This window comes from Tenrec ecaudatus, chromosome 3 (genome assembly GCF_050624435.1).
Source record: "Tenrec ecaudatus isolate mTenEca1 chromosome 3, mTenEca1.hap1, whole genome shotgun sequence".
NCBI classification, from domain to species: Eukaryota; Metazoa; Chordata; class Mammalia; order Afrosoricida; family Tenrecidae; genus Tenrec; species Tenrec ecaudatus.
Genome location: NC_134532.1, coordinates 32,736,943 through 32,757,147, shown reverse-complemented (window position 1 = coordinate 32,757,147; position 20,205 = coordinate 32,736,943).

Genomic DNA, 20,205 nt, shown 5'->3' with positions numbered 1-20,205 from the left:
ACTTCAGCAAAGATTTAGTGTTGGAAACTCATAGGGGCACTTCTACCCTGTCCTATAGCGCCACTCTGAGTTCTCATTGACTCCATGGCACTGAGTTGTTTTTTTGTTTGTTTGTTTGTTTGTTTGTTTTGACAATTCATGATTTATCCATGGGGACAGAAAACCTCACATGAAAGCAGGTGTAGTAGTTACATAATTTCATATTCATTTGATAATTAAGACTAGGATTGGAGTTTAGCCTGTCAATCAGATCACAGTTCCATGATGTTTCCTGGTGGGCTTGACCGTCTCATGAGAATTCTGGGAACTTCTAATCTTTCTCACTGGAGGTAGGCTACCCTCTCTCTCTGCTTCACCTTCCCACTGTTCAGAGGTAGAAGAACCACGAGAGACTTGCGCCAGCCCTAAGAAATTCTGCCGCCATTGGATGGATACACAAGAATTTTCAGTCACCGACCTGTGATCTTTCTGCAATCAGCATCATTGCATGTGCTGTGTGAGTCTGAAGAGGAATCTATGGACTAGTATTTGACTTATGGGCTCATATCAGTCTTATGGACTTGATCTGAACTGGATTGGGGTGTTTTCTTGATATCCAATTACTCTTTGGTGTAAAGCTCCTTCTTACACATTATGAGTGACCCTGGATTTGTTTCTCTAGCCTACCCAGTCGAACAGGGCAGGTATTTTAAGAGAAGTCCCCTTTTAGTTGCAAAATCTACTCTCTGTTTCCCAAGATCTAAGTATAAGGTGGCTCCATCAGACCTAGGAACATAAATCAGTTTAATTCAGTAAATATTTGTTGATAAGTGACACAGAGTTTTCTGTATCATCTGTGGAACTATCTGACCATATTGGGAAATGTAACAAAGTATTGCAATCCTCATATCTCCATTTTCAACCAGCAACTTTGGAATCTGACTACAACTTCATAAGGAAATTCTCTACTGTATCAGGCATGAGAGAAGCATAATCCTTATGGATGCAAATTAATAGGGAAATGCTTCACTTTGATCTGTCCCATAAGCACTTCTGAGAGACCCATCAGACAAGAGTTACTTAGAGGAAGTAAATTTAAATTCCAGACCTCTCAACTTGGAAGAGTCTCTACAAACATTTTGCTCATGCACTTGAAACCACTGGACTGATAGAACCTCTGGTAAGTGATATTAAATTAGCAGAGTATGTAAATCATAAGCATCATTGAACTTAACTGTCAAGTTTAACTGCCCCAATAGCATTCAAGCAAAATAAAACAAGATAAAAGTAAACTCCAACTCTAAAGACAGTCAAGTTTAACAACACTCCCCCCCTTTTCTCCCATCACTTTTTAGTGCTCCTGCTTAAGTTTTATTTTTACATTTTGTTACACTGACATAATTTACCTAGACCACATGATGCCAGGAACTTCCCTTTTCCTAAAGGCAATCATACAAGACAATGCTTTGTGGCGCACTATGGTCCTTTACCTCAAAGGTCATTAGTTACAATTCTTTCTTCAGCCCATTAACACCGTGGCAGGTTTGGATGGCTGGGTGGTTCGCGTTACTTAGGAGGATGCCCCATCTGGGGAATCTGATCACAGGCTCACACACGTACATTGTACATCGTTTTATGTCCCCCATGCACGCTCTCGGCGCTGGGGAAAGTACCATTTCTGCCCCCAGGTGCAATCATTACCTGAGCCTTTGCAGAGGCAGCCACAGCTAGAGCTGAGGGCCCTTGGTTGCCTCACCGCCTCTCCCTGGCTCCTCCCCACGCCGCCCCAGCCCCGCCCCCAAAAGCACCGCCCCTCCCCGCTTCGGCAGGCACCTGGGTTTGTGCAGCCGCGGCAATGGGCGGATCCAGAGCCGCCTCAAAGGTGAAGTGAAGGCGGAGCCCCGGCCCCGCCGGCTCCTCCCACTCCGGGTCGCTCAGAGACGGGGCGGAAGTGGCGATGTCCTAGCCGGAAGTGTTGCTTTTCTGGCGGCTCCTACTTACGGTGTGCTGCCCTTGGTGCTAGAGGAGCGCCGGCAACCTGAGCACCGTGTAGCCAGCGCTCCCAGGTGAGGGGCGCTCTTCTCTAGGGTCACGCGTGTGGGCGGTGGCCAGTTTGGGGTATCCTGGTGCACCCATCAGCCCTGCTGGGGTGCAAATGCCCTTTCTCTCCTTTTCGCCTTCTCCAGGCGGCGCCCCTCGTGGTGAGAGGTGAGCACGTGTCCTGGGAGGCCGATCCCATCCCCCAGCTTTTGAATTGGTTGGGGCTCATGGTGGGAATCCCCGCTGGGAAAGGGGTAATCCCAGGCTGGGGGTCTTGTCCTCGGGTTCCCAGATTCCTTGCCTTGTGGGTTTCTGCTAACCCCCCCCCCCATTGTTTCCTTTCTGCACAGTGGTGCCTTCTCTAAGACTCCTTGTACCTCTTCGGCTCAAAGGTGAGCCCCGGGCCTGTTGTTTCTCTCACTACGAAGAAAATGCGTCTCAGGAAGAGAGTGGCTGCAGCTGGTGCACAAAACGTTAGTGCTTTGGGCGTGGGTTTGCTAAGTATGGTCACCTGTGCGGTACCTTTTCCCGGGAGCGGGGCAGGGGAGAACCCAAGGTCCAGGTCTAGAACCTCCCTGGCTCTTCGCATCAACTGGTGTGTGGTGGCAGAGAGCACATTCAGCCTTGTGGGTGTTGATGTAGGCTAGAGAAACTAATCCATAGAAAGTCATGTTATAAGCATTTTATGTAAAGAGTAATTGTACATTAAGGAAGCACCCCAACACCGTCCAGTTCAAGCCCCAAGTCCAATATTAGCCCATATGTCTGATACCACTCTATAAAGTTCCCCTTAGACTAAAGAAACACGTGCAATGACGCTTAATGCAGGATGATCCCAGGCCAGTGGGTAGAAAGTCTTTGGATCCAGTGGTGGTGTAAGCATCTCAGCATTGGCAGGGGTCTCCATGTGGCTTCTCTAGTTTCTCGGCATGGGGTCTATCAGCGTAGTGCCATGGGTCTGGTCAGTAGAGGGTCTCTAAGGGAGTGAGCTGAAAGGGAGACAGAGAGAGGGAAAGAATCTGCCTCCTGTCTCCAAGGAGGACATTCTGGAATTCCCAGAATTGTCAGGAGGCCAAACCCACATAGGGGTCATTGCTTATATTTTGATTGACAGGCTAGACTCCACCCCTTCAGTCTTAATCATCAAATTGACAAATAATTATATAACTACAACACTAAACAATGGCATTAAATACCTCTTGTTTGTTTACTGGCAAACTTCAATATGCTGGGACTTAAATCATTTATTCAAAGGGGAAAACTGATTTTCTTATGTAATGCGTGACTGCAGAACAAATTGGATTACAATTCAAGATGGTCACCAGCTGCTATACTTGATTTAAAAATTATTCAAGATCTCAATAATTTCTTTTTAATCTACAAAATATATTCTGATATTCCCTATATTCCAAGTTTTCTCTCTCCTTCATGTTCAACCTCATTTATGTCTGAATGGTTCCACTATGCAAGTCCTATTGGTACAGGAAAATGTTCCTCTCTCAGACTAAGAATCAGACTTTGATCCTTCTGATCACACTGTGCCGCCAATTTCAGTGCCTATTACCTCTGACCAAACTGCTACTGAGCCTTCTTTCTCCCTTCCCCTTTACAACTCCCTTCAGGTCTCTCCAACCTCCTTGGATACTGCTGCATTCTCCCAGTTGCCAGACTGTAACCCTATATCTCGTGCTATCTGGTCTCATTCTTCAGCCTTCCTCCTCCCACCACCTCTGAGCTCACAAGCTATAATCCAATATCCCCGACCTTGTTACCTCATACAATTTCTACCAAATCCCTCCCTTGTCCATACCGTAATCGTCCATTCTTCCCACCTCTCCTTTGTGACCAGTTCCCCTCCCACCCTTACCATGTTTTAAGACATCTGACACCTGTCCCCTACTGCCAGCACCATCTCTGCCTCTCACTCTTTGATGTTCAGCTCTCTCCAGTACAAAGACAGCTTGTTCAGACCCAAAGGATCCATCTTTAAATCCTGCCCCCTTCATTGCCCTCTGTGATGTCGCAGGAGCAGTAAAAGTTCATATCCCTTTCTTGTTAAATTATCAGTTCTAGGAAAACATCTTGGATGTTATACATTGGACTCAGACACTTGCATTAAAGAATTTATATATCGGCTTTGCAAATGCTGCTGCCTGAGTTTGTAGTCTTGTCTGGTCCTGTTGTGTCCAGCCATGATCAGCCTACTGTGTTTTTCGACATAGCCATCAATGGCTTCGTCACTTTCTATCTGTTTGTAGACAAAGTTGCAAAGACACCAGAAAGCATCCGCACTCTGAGCACTGGGGAGAAAGGTTTTGGTTATAATGGTTCCAGCTTTCACAGAATCATTCCAGGGTTTATGTGCCAGGGTGGTGACTTCACATGCCATAATGGCACTGGTGGCAAGTCCATCTATGGAGAGAAATTTGAAGATGAGAACTTCATCCTGAAGCACACAGGTCCTGGCATCCTGTCTATGCAAATGCTGGGCCCAATACGAACGATTCCTAGTTTTTGATCAGCACCACTAGGACTGAATGGTTGGATGGCAAGCACGTGGTCTTCTGTCTGTGAAAGAAGACATGAACATTTTGGAAGCCATGAGTGTTTTGGTTCCAGGAATGGCAAGAGCAGCAAGAAGATCGCCATTGCTGACTGTGGACAACTCTATAATTAAATTTGATCTGGATTTTCATGTTTTCTCTTAAGCACCAGACCATTCCTGTGTAGCTTGAGAAACCACCCTTCTGTTCCAAATGTGCTTGCAGTATCATTTAATCTTGTGCTCTCACTCCAGTTTTTCAGGTTTCCTACTTTCCTTATTCCCCCTGAGTCCAGCTGGAAAGCAGAGTTAAGTTTATGATTATGAAATAAAAGTTAAACAATAAAAATACTTTAAATATCTCAGTCATATGATCTTACCTGGCATGATGTCCATATGATTTTAACAATGACCTTGACCCCTGAAGATAGGGAGAGTGCATAACTGACCAAGAGAGGTGATAAAGTGCATGCCCAGAACTGGGATAAGTCCATGGACTTCAAGGTATTTCCCCAGCACAACCCTAATTGGAATTACAAGATGGTCCTGAGCACCCAATTCTTCAAAATGATATGATTTGTATCTCCTTGAGGGCTTACCAAAAGTCTCAACCAAGGCAGTCAGTTATGAAAAAATTAGGGAAATCATTCAGGAATCAAATGAAAATTCTATCAAATGTCTGTCACAATGTTCAGAAGGTTTAAGTATACCAAAGTGTAGACCCTACTACACCAGAAGGGGTCATTGTACTTCACTCAAATTTCATCTCACCATCAGCTCCAGGCACTAAAAGAAACATTAAAGGTTACAATGTGGACCTCAGACTTCACAGCAAGATCTTCTCTGTGCAGCATTCAAAGTTTTCAACAGTAGAGAGGATCAGGAAACGTTATATACGCTACAAAGAGATAAGGTTAAATGTCAAATGTTAGCAAGTGTCCTCCAGGGGAGAGTGGATGTGTCTAAACTAGTTATTGGGCAGCACATGACTGTGCCACGAGGACCCTTCTTCAGATGCTCCCAATTAGGGCATTGAGCTAATCTGTGACCTCCAAGAAGGCCATGTCCATACTACGAACAGAAAGGTCACTGGGGAAATGACTGCCCAACTCGACAGAAAGTAGGTGGGATAGTTTATCCCACTAGACCTCCGGAGCAACCTGCTCAAGTTGCCTCAATGTTAGAGCTACTTGGCTTGGCCTTGGAGGATTAATGGCACCCAAGGTGTGAAGCCCCATTGAAGATCATCCATCTCGAGCCCAGGTGACTATCATTGTCTCAAGAGAGCCCGTTTCTTTCCTTTTAGAACCTAAATCTGAGATACGGCTTTCTCATTTGTTTCTTTCCTCCTGCAAAGATTCTACTGGTCGACAAGCTATACCTGCCCTTTCCTTTTTCCCTTGCTGAAAAAGATTTTCAGCTACAATTTTTTATGTTTTTCCTCTTCAGATTGAAGACTTCATACATAAACAAACTAAGGAGTGTTGCTTCTGGACATAATTTCAGATTTGTTCTGGTTGTGCCAGTTAGATAGAGATTTTTATGAATGTATACCTAGCCTTTCAGTGATTTTATTCTGCTGAGGGTCAGGAGAGGTAAGTTTGGTTGCTACCCTAGCCACCATCAAAGGATTAGAAGGAAATCTATTTTTATTATCTACATCTTATGGAATGCTCTGCAATAAAACAAATGTTGTCATAAGTCTGTGCTTCTGGGACATCCTATTCACTTTAACACAAGGAGCTTTATTAAATATTTTAGAAAAACCTTTATGCATTTTAAATGCCATCCAAGACATCTACTCTAGCAAAGTTAAGACTTTGGTGTTTTTCTGTCCTAATGGGAACACTCTCACTAAAAATACAATATGTTTTATTGTTGTTTTTAATATTATAATTGTGATGAAGAAAATTTTACAGTATGGCCATGTTTGTTGCTGTGATTTCTGATAATAAGAATGTGAATGCTTTTTTTTCTGGTAATAAGAATGTGAATGCTCTCTTTTTTATTTTAACCCAAATAGTAACTTTCATTATAAAACCAGAAACAAGAAACAACCTAAATGTCTAAAAAGAAGTAAATTGTGGTATACATCAAATCCTTTTGGGTTATTCATTTATGTGTATGGTAGGACACTGAGTATTCTGAAAGTATCCAGGTGTAATTGCCACCGTAAAATAGGAAGATACGCAAATAAAGCCCCCTCCCCCATTTCTAATATCCAAAACACTCAGTTCTGGGAGAAGATCCTCAGTACCATAAACCCCAGGTAACCCCATTCAGTAGTTTGTATGAACACCGTGTCATCTCACCCAGGTACTTTATTTAACAAGTCACTTTATCGAGGGCTAGTGTGTGTGAGTGGGTATGAGTAGGAGACTTGAAATGGGTGATGGTTTTCATGGCAAGCCTATACTGTGTTTGCAAGTGTAAACACTAATGTGCAACTGGTCGGGTCTGAAGGATAGTTGAGGGACCATAAGATGTCTTTGAGATTCTTTTGTGCCATCTCTGGATTCAGTTTTATTAGCACTGCCGTGACCTGTATCAGCCTTTCTCCAGGCTGTGTGGGGAGGTCAGATGCTTACAGACATCCTCCCTGAGGGCAGGTAGTCAGCAGACTACAGGGTAGCACCCCCGACCCCTTCCCTGCTCCTGGGAACAATGAACCTGAGGCTTGTGACCAAGTGTTCACACCCTACCAATAATGGTCTCTATTAGTTGAGCCAGGGAACAAGTCAAACCGGCTCTGTGACATCCAAAATTAAGTTGACAACCTAAATCTAGGGTCCGCCCATCTTGTCACATGTGTACCCCCAGTCCCTCCTCTTGCATTGCGTGGATACCCCTAGAGCACCCCCTCCCATTACTATATTCCCAATAGCACAGCCCCTTCCTGTGATGAGGGTCCTCACTTGTAATTAGAGGGCTTGCAATGTTCCCTGATGGGCAGGACAGCCTGGGCCCCTGTACACTGGCACTCTCCTGGGGTCATGGATCCCTCCTGCTTCCCCTCTAGCTCCTCTAGTCCACCTCTACCCCACCCCACATAGCCCCAGGGATGCTAACCCTGTTGGGAGCCAGGTGAATGGATTTGGTTCACAACCCAGTTGGAAGTTGAAATCCTTTCTTGTGATGCTTCAATGTCAAGACAATAGTAACAGATTTCTAGTTCTCTAGACTGGACTGTATTTCTCTGTGGCAAATCTTTGTTGACAAGCAGACAATGTTGAGAAAGAAATGGCAGGTTCTTGGCCTGTACTTCTTGTGCTAAATAGTGACCACACCCAACTCCTAGGATCAAAATTATGTTCTAAATTGAGGGAGTCTGGATTAAAAACAGAGCCCACTCTACATTTACAGAGCAATTTTACCAATTTATCAAATATCATTAACTTTAGATCCACATCTATATATTCAATATTTATTGTCAGTATAAAGTGGAAGTTTTATAGGCCTCAAAACCCTCAAACTCTATGGAAGGTAAACATCTTTTCACCAGAAATCTAACTGGAACAGAAAGGTTTATTTTATGAAGAATGTTCTTTATCAGCCTGCACTGCACCTAAGACCATAGCCCTTGACTTATTTGGCTAATGTGATCAAGTTGAATAATGCTCATAAATGCCATTCCAACAACACTGAGCTTTTCATCAAGTTTAACCTGCTTCAAACCCCTTGCCTCATGGGTACTCTTTAGAATATCTAATGTATGTGAAGAAATGCCTATGGTTGGGTAGAATGTGGTAACTAGAGAAACTTGCTGTAGAGGTGGACAGTGAGACAGGGGGACACCAATAGGACATCCAAGATGTACCTTGGCCAAGACAGAGATCTCCTAAACAAGAAAACAAGCCAGGGGAATCCTTATTTGCTACTCTCTTAAGCTCTTGAGTTTATGGTTGTCCAATTTTAAAGCCTTTGTGAAAGACTTCAGCGTACCATAGTCTTGGTCTGCTAGCGAGAAGGGGGAAAGCTAGTGCCTAGGCTTGAGCTTGTGAAACACGCTCCACCAGGAACCTATTTTGGCAGGAAAACAATATGAATGTGGTGGGAAGAGGCAATGCTGTGATAAAGTAGGGTGGCATTAGCCTGAGTGGCTACGTGGATAGCATTGTCACTTCCCTTCTGCAACCCCCAGGGTGTCTCTGAAGGCAGGGATGTGTGAGGTTGCAGTTATAGGATAAGGTGTGTAGACTAGTGCTCCTCTAAAACTAATCAGCAAGTCAGACAACTAGAGAACATCACAATTTGTGTACTGCCCAGTCATCAAGCATACCTTAAATATAAGGCTCACCATACCACCAAGTCTAAAGAACAGGCTTCAACTCAGGGGTCTTATTTTGGTCAGTTGCAGAGAAAGGTTGCCTTCCAGGCCCCTCCATGAGCAATATTCTTAATCTAAGCTTGAATAAATTCCAACTCCTTCCAGAAAACTGTTAGTTCATGCAAAAAAATACAAAACAACAGAATGGTGAGAGTAATTCTATCACCAGTCAAAAGATCAATAGATACGTTGTATTAGATAAATAAATCTTATTAGGCTTGTTGTGAGTGTTGGAGAGCAGGGATCTTACTTTGAGGAGTAGGTTCAACTCACCCAAACCCCGTATTGTCAATGGCCTCATATGTGGAAGCTGATCACTGAATAAGGAAGACTGAAGAAGAATGGGTTTGACTGAATTGTAGCGATGGCCAAGAATACTGAAATAACATTGGTCTCCAAAAGCACAAACAAGTCTGTCTTTGAAGAAGTGGGCTCAGAATGCTAGTTAGAGGTAAAGAGAGTGAGAGCCCATATTACATACTTTGGACAATGTTGTCAGAAGGGAGCAGTCCCTGGAGAAGGACAGTATGTCCGGTAAAGTAGAGGGGAAGTGAAAAATAGGAATCCCTCAACTAAATGGATTGACACAGTGACGGCACCAATGGGTTCATCCTAAATTGCGAGTCTGTTAAAGGAGAATGCAGTGTTTCCTTCTGTTGTGTACTGGGTCCCTAGAATGTGGAATTGCGATAGTTTATTGTGCCAGCCTGGCCAATAAACACAAGTAGGATTAACTGAAGGGCAGAGGGATAAATGGCTTGGTGAGCCTCACCTTGCTTGTCCTGTGCCTAAATTTAAAAGGGTACACTACTTGTGGGATGTCTAGCCTGTGGACTGTGTCGCTGTAAGTTGAGGTCCCTTTAAGCCCACACGATTGGAATGTTGGTCTCTGGAACCTGGGGACCAACAGTTGATGACAGTTGGTGACCTGCCTTGCTGTTTGCTGCCTGGGTATATATAGCCCAGCTCTCTCTACAGAAAGGGACTGGCAACTGGCAGCTCTCAAGCCTTAAAGGACTGCTAGTGTCTCACTGCTTTATAATTTAACTGTTAATTTCTTGTATTATCTATCTGTATATAATTTAATGGTTCATTTATTGTATTATATATCTAGCTTTATAAATATATTTATATATAATTACTAGCAATCTGGTCTTGTCTCTCTAGAGAACCCTGTCCAACACAGGAATCAACTCAATGACACTTAAAATTGACAACCTCATAAACCACTAATCAATACACAAGACAGCCACAAAATAATAATGTGATAGTTATATTTACAAAAGTTATTTCCATGGTAACAGATATCAAACCTTTCATGTGAACTTTGCCGGAACATAAATTCTCTTATTAAAAAGAAGGAGTGGGTTTCCTTTGCTAAAAAAAAAAAAGAAAAAGAAAGAAAGAAAGAACAAAGTGATGATAAAATCACTGAGGAATTCGTTCCTGCCTTCAATGATTTACACCATTCTCCTGGAGGGAGACTGAAGGAAATTCTCTATGATCCACCCAGCATGTCTTATGGCAGAGTATTTCCCATCGTGGGCCCAAGTGTGAGGGAAGCACACAGTCACTCAGATGTGAGTGACTATTTTTCCATCAAGATTACTGTAAATAATTTATCCCTCTACGCAAGTGGCTCTCAACCTGTTGGTCACATCCCCTTTGGGGGTCGAATGACCCTTTCACAAGGGACGCCTAAGACCATCAGAAAACACAGATACACCCACATATCAGTCCCTGACTTGAAGACTGTTACGCATGCTACACCAGGTTTCAACGTGAAGACTGTTACCCATGCTTCACCATGTTACACCATGCTATACCAGTCTTCAAGACTGTTACCAATGCTACAACAGGCTTCAAGCATGTTACACCATGCTACACCAGACTGTTACCCAGGCTATACCAGGCTATACCAATTTTCGTTTATGTATAATTAGAAAGAAATATTTCTAATTGTTTTTGTGATTGATCACTATGCTTTAATTATGTTCAATTTGTAACAATAGAAATACATTCTGCATATGAGATATATACACTAGGATTCATAACAGTAGCAAAACTACTATTATGAAGTAGCAACAAAAATTTATGGTTGGGGGGGGGTCATCACAACCTGAGGAACTGTATTAAAAGGTCACAGCATTAGGAATTTTGAGAAACACTGCTCTACACTGAGGGGTCAGCTGCCAGACCAGAGGATCCATCCAGAACAAGTGATCTATGAGTTGAGTGGGTTTCAAGATGCTCAGAGGGTCCAGAATTAACTGAATCACAATTAAATTCCATGAGAACCTCAAGGCAAACTCTGAAATATTTTAAAGACCAGAGGATTCACACAGTATGCATAAACACTTTTTTTCCTTAAGTTCAAAAGTTATTGGGTAAAAACATAACAATAGTTGTGAGAGTACACTTACTAACATTTTCTATGAGACCAGTAATAAACTGTTAACAAGGTCAGATAATGATACTTCAATAAAACTGTAGACCAATATTTATAATTGATCTACATGAAAAAGTGCCCGAAAATATTGGGAACTGAGTCAGACAACACACTGAAATAATTATATACTATGATTAATTGGAATCTTCCACAGAGTTGATTTAACATAAGAAAATAAGCTCTGTAATATAGTAATTAATGCAAAAAAGGATTAACTAAATAGACACATGAAACATACTAAACAAAGTCAAAGGATTTTCATTAAAAAAACCACTTCTACAAATGTAACATGAAACAATATAGTTCAATATGTGAATATGCTAATATACATTCCTATTTTTAAAAAGTCAAAATGGCAGACTTAGAGGAAAGAGAAAAACATCACCCTACCTCAGAAAAAGGACAAACATCAATGTTCACTTTCACTACCGATATTAAAAATTGTATGTTCTAACTAGAGCAATCAAAATAAGATTTTTAAGGAGGAAAAAAGGCTTCCAAAAGGAAATAAATTTTCCTCTAATCAAAAATTAATATTCATATCCATAAAATATTCAAAATATGCCATAAATAGGTAATAAATATAAAAACGTAGGCTACATTTCAACACGCAAAAATAACTTGAAACTTAACTCACTATTAATTGCTAATCAACAACTCCCAAACCATTAACCCTTACACCTTCACACAGTAAGCATCCTTACAGCACACTGATAATATCCTAAAACACTGGACCCCTAACCACCTGAAAAGCTCTTTACACCCACAATGTCTATTAACACCCTGAGGATTCCCTGCTACCCACAGCCAATTGGGAAAAAAACTAGGATTTCCTTAAGAAATCCCAACACCATACACCAGTGGTCCTCAGACCGCAGCCCTCAGACCACATTCGGCCTGCTGAGGATATTTATCAGGTTCACCAGTTGTTTTTGCCGCCTCTGCCTGTCCTGCTTAGCAGCAGACCTGTCCAGTGTGCATATGAATTTGTTCAGTTTTTCTAAAAAAAAACTATTGTTTGGCCCTCCAACAGCCTGAGGGACAGTGAATTGGCTCCTTGCATAAAAAGTTTGAAGACCCCTGCCATACACTCTCAAACTAACCTAATTCAATTATCCCAATTGTTTGAATCAGGAAAACAACTTTGAATGTATTCTACAACCTTAATCCTAACTTTATGACACAATGTCTCAATATCAGAAACCACCTTCCAAAACTATACTGTTGAAACCCTAACTCGATATTTTTATACCATAACACATAAGTCCCTAAGCAACGCCAAACATAAGCTGGTAGGCATGACACATTCTAAACACAAAGCCCTTTAATCTGTTCACTAACATCTGACTCTTAACTCATGACACTTTTGTTCTGTTGCTATCCATTGACTCATGTTCTTGAACCAGGAACATTAATCCCAGGACCTAGATTCCAATCTCACACAGCCTCTGACACTAGCACTCTATAACCCTAAATTGAACCCAAATCTAAGCCATCAAGGAATTCACATGGCTAATTATGTATGTGGAACTGTCTGCTCTTTCAGACTTTACCTAAATGTACGGAACTAAGGTAGGTAGCCAGGCAAAACCAGGAATCACAAGCACATTTTCAATAAACTTTTAAGGCATTTGCATCTGATTCATGGAAGGTGGCAAAATAAAGTGGTTTATACATGATTATATATGAATATTTTATATATGAAATGAAAAGCTCATTAACAATAAGTATACATGGAAATTCCCACACTGGAAAAATAAATGGATCATGAAGAAACACTAGCAAAAAAGTAAAACAAAAGAGGCAATAGTTAGAAGAAATGCAAAAGAGGACTCTCAGGTTTATGACCAATATGTGAAGAGCCCAAAGTCACCATTCCAATCCTCAAGAAAAAAAGTAACCAGATTGAGCTCAGAATACTGAGGTCACGGCATGGTTTTGTTCTGTTGCCCATTAAAAAACAATGAGCTGTCATTGAGTCAATTCTGACATATAAAGTCTCTACAGGGCAGAGTACAAAACGCCCTGTGTGTTTCTGAAACTGCAACCAGTTAATGGTTTTGAATTGCTGATCGTGTGGTTAGCAATCCAACACATAACCCACTACATCCCCATGGGTGCATCGTGTTCTTATAAACTGGAGAAAACTAGATGGCAGCTAACAATATGAAAGGTATTGTTTTCAATGTCTCATGTCTCTAATTAATTTAGTTAGGACCAGAGCAAACATCTGTCCTCAAAACAGGGGGTAGGTACACATAGGTAAGTATGCTCTCACTTGATTTCTACTGTGAAATCATTCTATGTTCCTGCCTATGGGGTCATTCTGTTTAGTGGTGGTTTTCACCCTATGCCCTTAATAGTCTAATTAATTGAATTCATTGAAAACTGTGATTTGAAGGATGTGATGGAATTAACTAAGAGACAGAACAAAAGAATTTGTTCCAGGAGAAAATACCTTCAGAAGTTATCCATTAAAAATCTTACTGAGTATAGATTTACTCTGAAACCACATATGGTCACCATACAGAATCAAATGGTGGGCCAAATGATGGCTATTTATCAAATTATTATCTAATTTAAATATAAGGAGCTCATTGGTAGTCAGTCTTTCATGCCATGAATGCACAAGTGGGTTTCAAAAAGATCATGGAAAAATGGAATAAAGATAATGGAATTTATACATGATCCTTTTAAAGCCTCTGCATATCTGTTCCTAATAGAAAATGTGAAAGACTGTAGTATTATCATGTTAAACAGAATAATGTAATAAATATTTTATAATTCCTCAATTATACATCTTAAAAGTCTTTAATAAACCTGTTCATCTTCCATGAAAACTCAGAAAGAATATTAAGAAATTTACATAGAGTGTCTCTCTTGAAGACCTATAAAAATTTATATTAATTTTATTCTCTAGCTATGGTAAAGAGACCAGTTAGGTTACAGTATATCTGTACAATTCACATAGAGAATTGTGAGAGCTGAAAATTAACAGAATAGCTTAATTTTTCTTAGTCCTGCAAATTTTGCATATTCAAAAGGGTGGTTTCTCATGTTATAGTTAAAAATTCTACTTCATTGTATAGTTTTGAGTTTTCCTTCTTGGATAGAATGCCAGGTTACATAGGTTCTGGCATGTGTGCATATCCACGCATGTGTGCCTGGCTTAGTTTTTGATGTCCCTGAGCATGATAATGGTTACCATGGATAGGTGTTCATGGAGAGATTCAAAGTGTGTGTCTACTCAGAGTCTCCAGGGAAGAAAGCCTGGGTGATGCACTTGAGAAACCAGTCACTGAAATCCCTCTGCAACATCCCTATGCTCTGACACACATGGAGTCTGCAGGAGTTGGTGTGGGTTTGATGGCATCTGTTTGGCCGGGTTAATTTCTAGGGGTGGGGGAGAAGCCTGGCTTCATTTGCTACCCTCAAGGCTGGCAGTTCAACTCCACCAGCAGATCTGTAAAAGAAAATGAGGCTGGTGGTTCCTGTGTAGAGTTTGAATCTCAGACATCTACATAGGAACACGATGAGTGAGAATTGACATTGTGGCAGTGAGTTTGCTTTTGGGGGTTAAGGAAAATGAAGGTTTGCAGGTGGCACAAACAGCTCTAGCTAGACTGTTCCACTGAGGGTTGATAGGTTAAATTCAGCCTGCATTATGTGGACAACAGGACTGGAGATCTGTTTCCACAAATGATACTCCAGAAACACTATGGAATTGTTCTGCTCTATGACACATGAAGTTGCCATGAGATGGAATTAACATGACATGGCACCTAACCAAAGGGAAAACTAAACATGATGAAAGCATATCCATGTCTATGGACACACATTGATTTTATGTTGGAAAATGACTAAATCAGAAACGCAAAAATAATTTTCATTAAGAATCACTGTGCCCATAGTGAAAAACATGTAAGCCTACTGAGAATTTGCATATCTAAATAACTTAGTGAAGAAATCCTACTGCTACAGTAAATGTATGGCAGCGCAATGAAATGTAAACAGTTGTGTCCCACGATGTGGCAATCTGGTCACATTAATTATAGCCTAGAAACCACAAGGAAGAGTTTAAGGTCCTATGGCATCACAAACAGAGTGCACCAGAGTGCACCTGTGAACAATAAAGCAGTGAAGAAAACAAGCCTTTTATCAAGAATACTTGGATAAAAGGTTAGAACAATTAAGTATTCCCATGCAGTGGGAGAGAGAAAATGTAACTTTATTTTAAATAAGACGATATCTTACTATATATAAGAATTATATATCTGAAAGTTACCTTGTATTAGGAATAATTGTGACCCAATTTTTTACAATGAGGAGCTAACCTTAGTAGGACACAGTTCTTACACAGTCAAATCAAACGAAGAAGGAACCGTTAACAGATGAAATCAATACATCAAAAGGATTCAATGAGTTTACATAATTAGAATTGGGTTCAATGAAACATTGTCTGTACCCACTAGGATAACTGATAAGTGAATGCTTTAAATACTATGTCACTGTGAAAATAACTCAAAACAGCCAAAAAAGTGCTTACCTTGAAGGCATGTGTCACTAAAAGATAATATTAATGCACAAAACCAAAACTCACTGCCATCGAGTCAATTGTGACTCATAGTGACCTTATAGGGCAGTGTAGAACTGCCCTCTGGATTTTCAAAACTGAAACACTTTACAGTTCAAGAAAAACTATTCTTTCTCCAGATTGATACACAAAAGGACCTGAAAACAAATAAAATATTTGCTGGATTCTCTAAATCAAAAGGATGATAAAGGAAAGCAAAGTTCCCTATTAATAAAATGAGTGGACGTTAAATCCGGGCCAGCAATGCTTTACGAGTCACGAGGGAAGATAAGGGGGTGGTGGCACGGGTAGAAGAGTGCCGTGATAAAGAGGGATGAGCCATTAACACAACCAATCTCTGAGCTGAGGTGCTCTTCACACTCCAAGTGGAAAGGTACAGCATCAGCAGAGACAAAACCCAGGAGCTGTATTAGAGATAAAAGTCTTAGCACCCCAGTTAGTAATGGGCTGTGGAAGGCAGTGCATGCCTAAAGTCCATTTGAAGGGTATCCCCATAGATTAAATCCTCCACCAAATTATTTCTAATCATTAATAAAAGTTCTCCTTAAATTTTATTTGCGATTGGTGTCCCTTTTGCAATCTAAAACAGAGCCCAAGCTAGTTTCCGATGGGTAGAAATGATTAAGGAAGCACACACAGTCAAGATGTTTTAGAGTAAAAAGGAGACCCCATTTTAAACACAGTTTAAAGAGAATATTTGTTAAATCTTAAGAGACAAAGACAAAGCAAAGACACAAATCATCTATCTGGATGAGGGAAGCCACCAACAGGAGGTGGAAATGGCTTCCCAGGTTCACAATTTAGATGTGAATTAAAGAGGTTGTGGGAGTGGGTCAGGGCAAAGGAAATTGCCACAAAAGCATGATTAGTGATCAATGAATACATCACAATGACAGACACTTCCATCCTTAGATAGCGGGCTTACAAGATGGGTCCAGGGCCTCCTGACCAATGCAGTCAGGGCAAGGCTGATAGGACATGGTTCCTGACTCGGAGACCCCCTATACTGTTTGGTGACCTCCATCAAGGACACACATGCAAACCTCCAAGAGAGACTGCCCCTCCTTGGGCTGCCTGGAGAGGTAAAAGTAATCCACTCTCCAAAGCCCTCTGCCTCAGGGCCAGATTACCTACAGCCTTGGTTCCTGGGCAGAACACACTCAGTGGAGGTTTACTCTATGCGAGGACTTAAACTGTGCCCGTGTTTGGGGCTGTGACTGCTATGGCACCCTTTTGCAAAGCAAGGTACTGGGAAGTTAAGCTCTAATACAGACCTCAGTCATCATGGGGTGGCATAATGACTGCAAGGCTGGCCTTTTGGTAAAGGCCACTCGGGTCCCTTGCTCTCATGCCTGACACCTGATATGGAGGGAATGGACACTAGACAAGAACCTACCCCCAATCGGGCCTTTCTGGATTGAGGGGTGAGGGTGCATGAGGGGTTCTGGACAGGATAAAGGAGGCAGAGTATTCCCATGCGTGAAAGCTCTGTGGCCTGTACCCAGCTCTGAAAGGATTTAAATGGAAACGTCCCAGGGGATCGTGGCGTCCTGGAACTGGGGCCAACAGGATGTGGGAATTGTAACGTCCTCAGGAACCAAGACACTGCTGGGACGTCACCCTTCAGGGGACTCCATGCATGGAATCCACATAGAAACACAGAGACTCACCTACCTTTGTGGGAAGCTCACTCTGAACCCTCTCAGTCAGAGGAAGTAGGTTCAACAGGAAATTGCATCACCTAGGTAGGGGGTGGGGTGGAGTCTGTCCTAAAGGGTGTGACCTGGAAGAGATGGGGAGGGAGGGGCCAAGAGGGAGAGGTGAGCTTCAGCACCTGGAGTGGCAACTGATTCATTCTTAGTTGCATAGTCTGGAAGCCCTGCTGAAACCTGTTCATTTTGGGTGACCCTGCCTGCATTTGAAACACAACAACACACAAACCATGACAGGAAGACACATGCAAGTCAAAGAAGAGGCCTAATCCTTGTAGACTCAAGAGCCACAATGGAAAGAGCCTTCACAAAACTTCCTCCTCACTGATTTCAGGCTCTGCTCCCTATGCTAGACCACCCAGACTCCAGCCTCCTTTTCCCTGGTGCATGCTCAGGTGAGCATATAAATTAGAGATTCCTGAAAACGCCACAGCTGTCTTCTGCTCCTCCTCTTCCCCTCCCCCTCTGTCTCCATCTCCTCATTGCTAAAGATGTATTCCTCCCAATCTGTGGATTCTGTATTACTCTTTCGATGCAATCTTGCTGTGTACACAAGTGTCTTATTTCCAGGAAGTTCCAGCCATCTAATTGTCCTTCACCAACAGTGGTTCCTTTAATACATTTGTTGTGTTGAGGTCTCTCCCTTCCATTTCCATATTATTGAGTGTTTTTATCAGGAATGGGTGTTGGATATTGCATTGTATCTTTTCTGCATCTATTAACATGATCAGAGGGTTCATAATTTTCTCCTGTTTATGTAGTCAGTTATATTAATATTTTTTCTAATGTTGAAACATCCTTGCATCCCTGGTAATAAACCCACTCAGTGAAGGTGAAATATGAACTCAAAGGCAGGGATAGGCGCTCTCTAACTCAATCCATCCCATTTCCACAAATCTGTACATAAACTGTTAGGGTGTATGATGTAACCATTCTCCTCAATTAATTAGAGTCATGAAATCATCAAATTTGTTACTGTGTTGCTAAAACACCAGTATAATATATCCTGTTGTAGAGCGTGTTTTTAAATGCTTTTACCCCACATTCTCTGCAGTTGTACAATTTTGTATTAAAGTTTCTCATGCATGAAAATAAAAAAATAATGTTCTCATGCACATCTACAGTTGTTCAATATTGTCCTTAACTCTTGATTCATCTTGAATTTATATATTTTAAAACCATGATTATATGTTTTCAACAACGGTTCTGAATGATTATTACGTTAATGCTTATTTAAAAAAATACTCTAACATTTTAGTACTTCTTATACTCAGAGCCAGTGTACAATGGAAGTTGCAATTGTTTGGTGTCATTAAGTGAGTTCTAAATTATAGTTACCCTGTGTACCACAGGAAGAAACACTTGCCTGTCCTATACCATCATCATAATTGTTCATATATTTGAGCCCATTGTTTGAGCCTTTGTCACTCTAAAAAGTTTTCTTCTTTTTGCTGCCCCTCTACTTTACCAAGCACCACTTTTAATGTGATGTTACTATTGTATTTACCTTCAGTTTTCAAATACACAAACACACAAAGGTTTTACGTTTATGAATAAGAACATACATTTAAAAGAACAATAAAGTCAGACCTGTCATATGAATTCTAGACTCATAGAACAATAGAGAGCAGAGTAAAAGCTCCTTAGGCTTTTGTTTTTTTTTCCTTCCATTTTATAGAACATACTGTTTCATCTTTACCATAGCAGGTAGTGTCCTTATCAACAACAGTCCAAAACTAGACCGGTGATGTAGTGGTTTATTTTTTCACTCTCAGACATGCATAAGCACCACATGGAAGTTAAAGTATACGCCAGGTGAGGGGTCGCGCGGTGACCAGTTTGGGGTGACCCTGGTGCAAACAGCAGCCTGGCTGGGGTGCAAGCGTCCTTCTTCCCCCTCCCCTGCTCCGTCAGCGCCCCTCACGTGGTGAGATGTGGGAGGATGTCCCGGGGGCTGGTTCCATCCCCCAGTTTTGGGATTGATTGGGGTTCCTGGGGAGAATTCCTGTTGGAGAAAGGAAGATCCCAGACTGGGCTTTAGGCGTCGGTGTTCCTGATTCATTGCGGGAATTTTGCGTGTCTCGCCCCCTCCATTGTTTCCTTTCACACAGTGGTGCCTCCTTCCTGAGACTCCTAGAATGTCTTCAGCTCACAGGTGAGCCGTGGCTCTGTTGCTTCTCTCACCACGAATTGAATGCTATTCAGGAAGCAAGTGGCTGTAGCTGGAGCACAAAACGTTTTAGGGCTACCTCCTTAGGTTTGCCTAGTCTTGTCCCCTGTGTGGTGTCTTCTCCAGGAGTAGTGAAGGGGAGAGGGAGGGGTGAACCCAGTCTGGAAACTCCCTGGCTCATTCTTGACAGCCGGTAGGGCAGGGAGCGCGCTCACCCTTTAGGGTGTTAAAGTGATATTCCAGTGCACCCACCGCGCATTGAGACATGATTGGCATTCCCAGGTTGCTAGGGTAAGTCCAGGACTGGGGGCTTCAAGGGAGGCGACCCAGGTTGGTGGCTATCAGTCAACAGTATGGCACGTGGCAAGAAAAAGGAGAAAGAGACAGGCCCA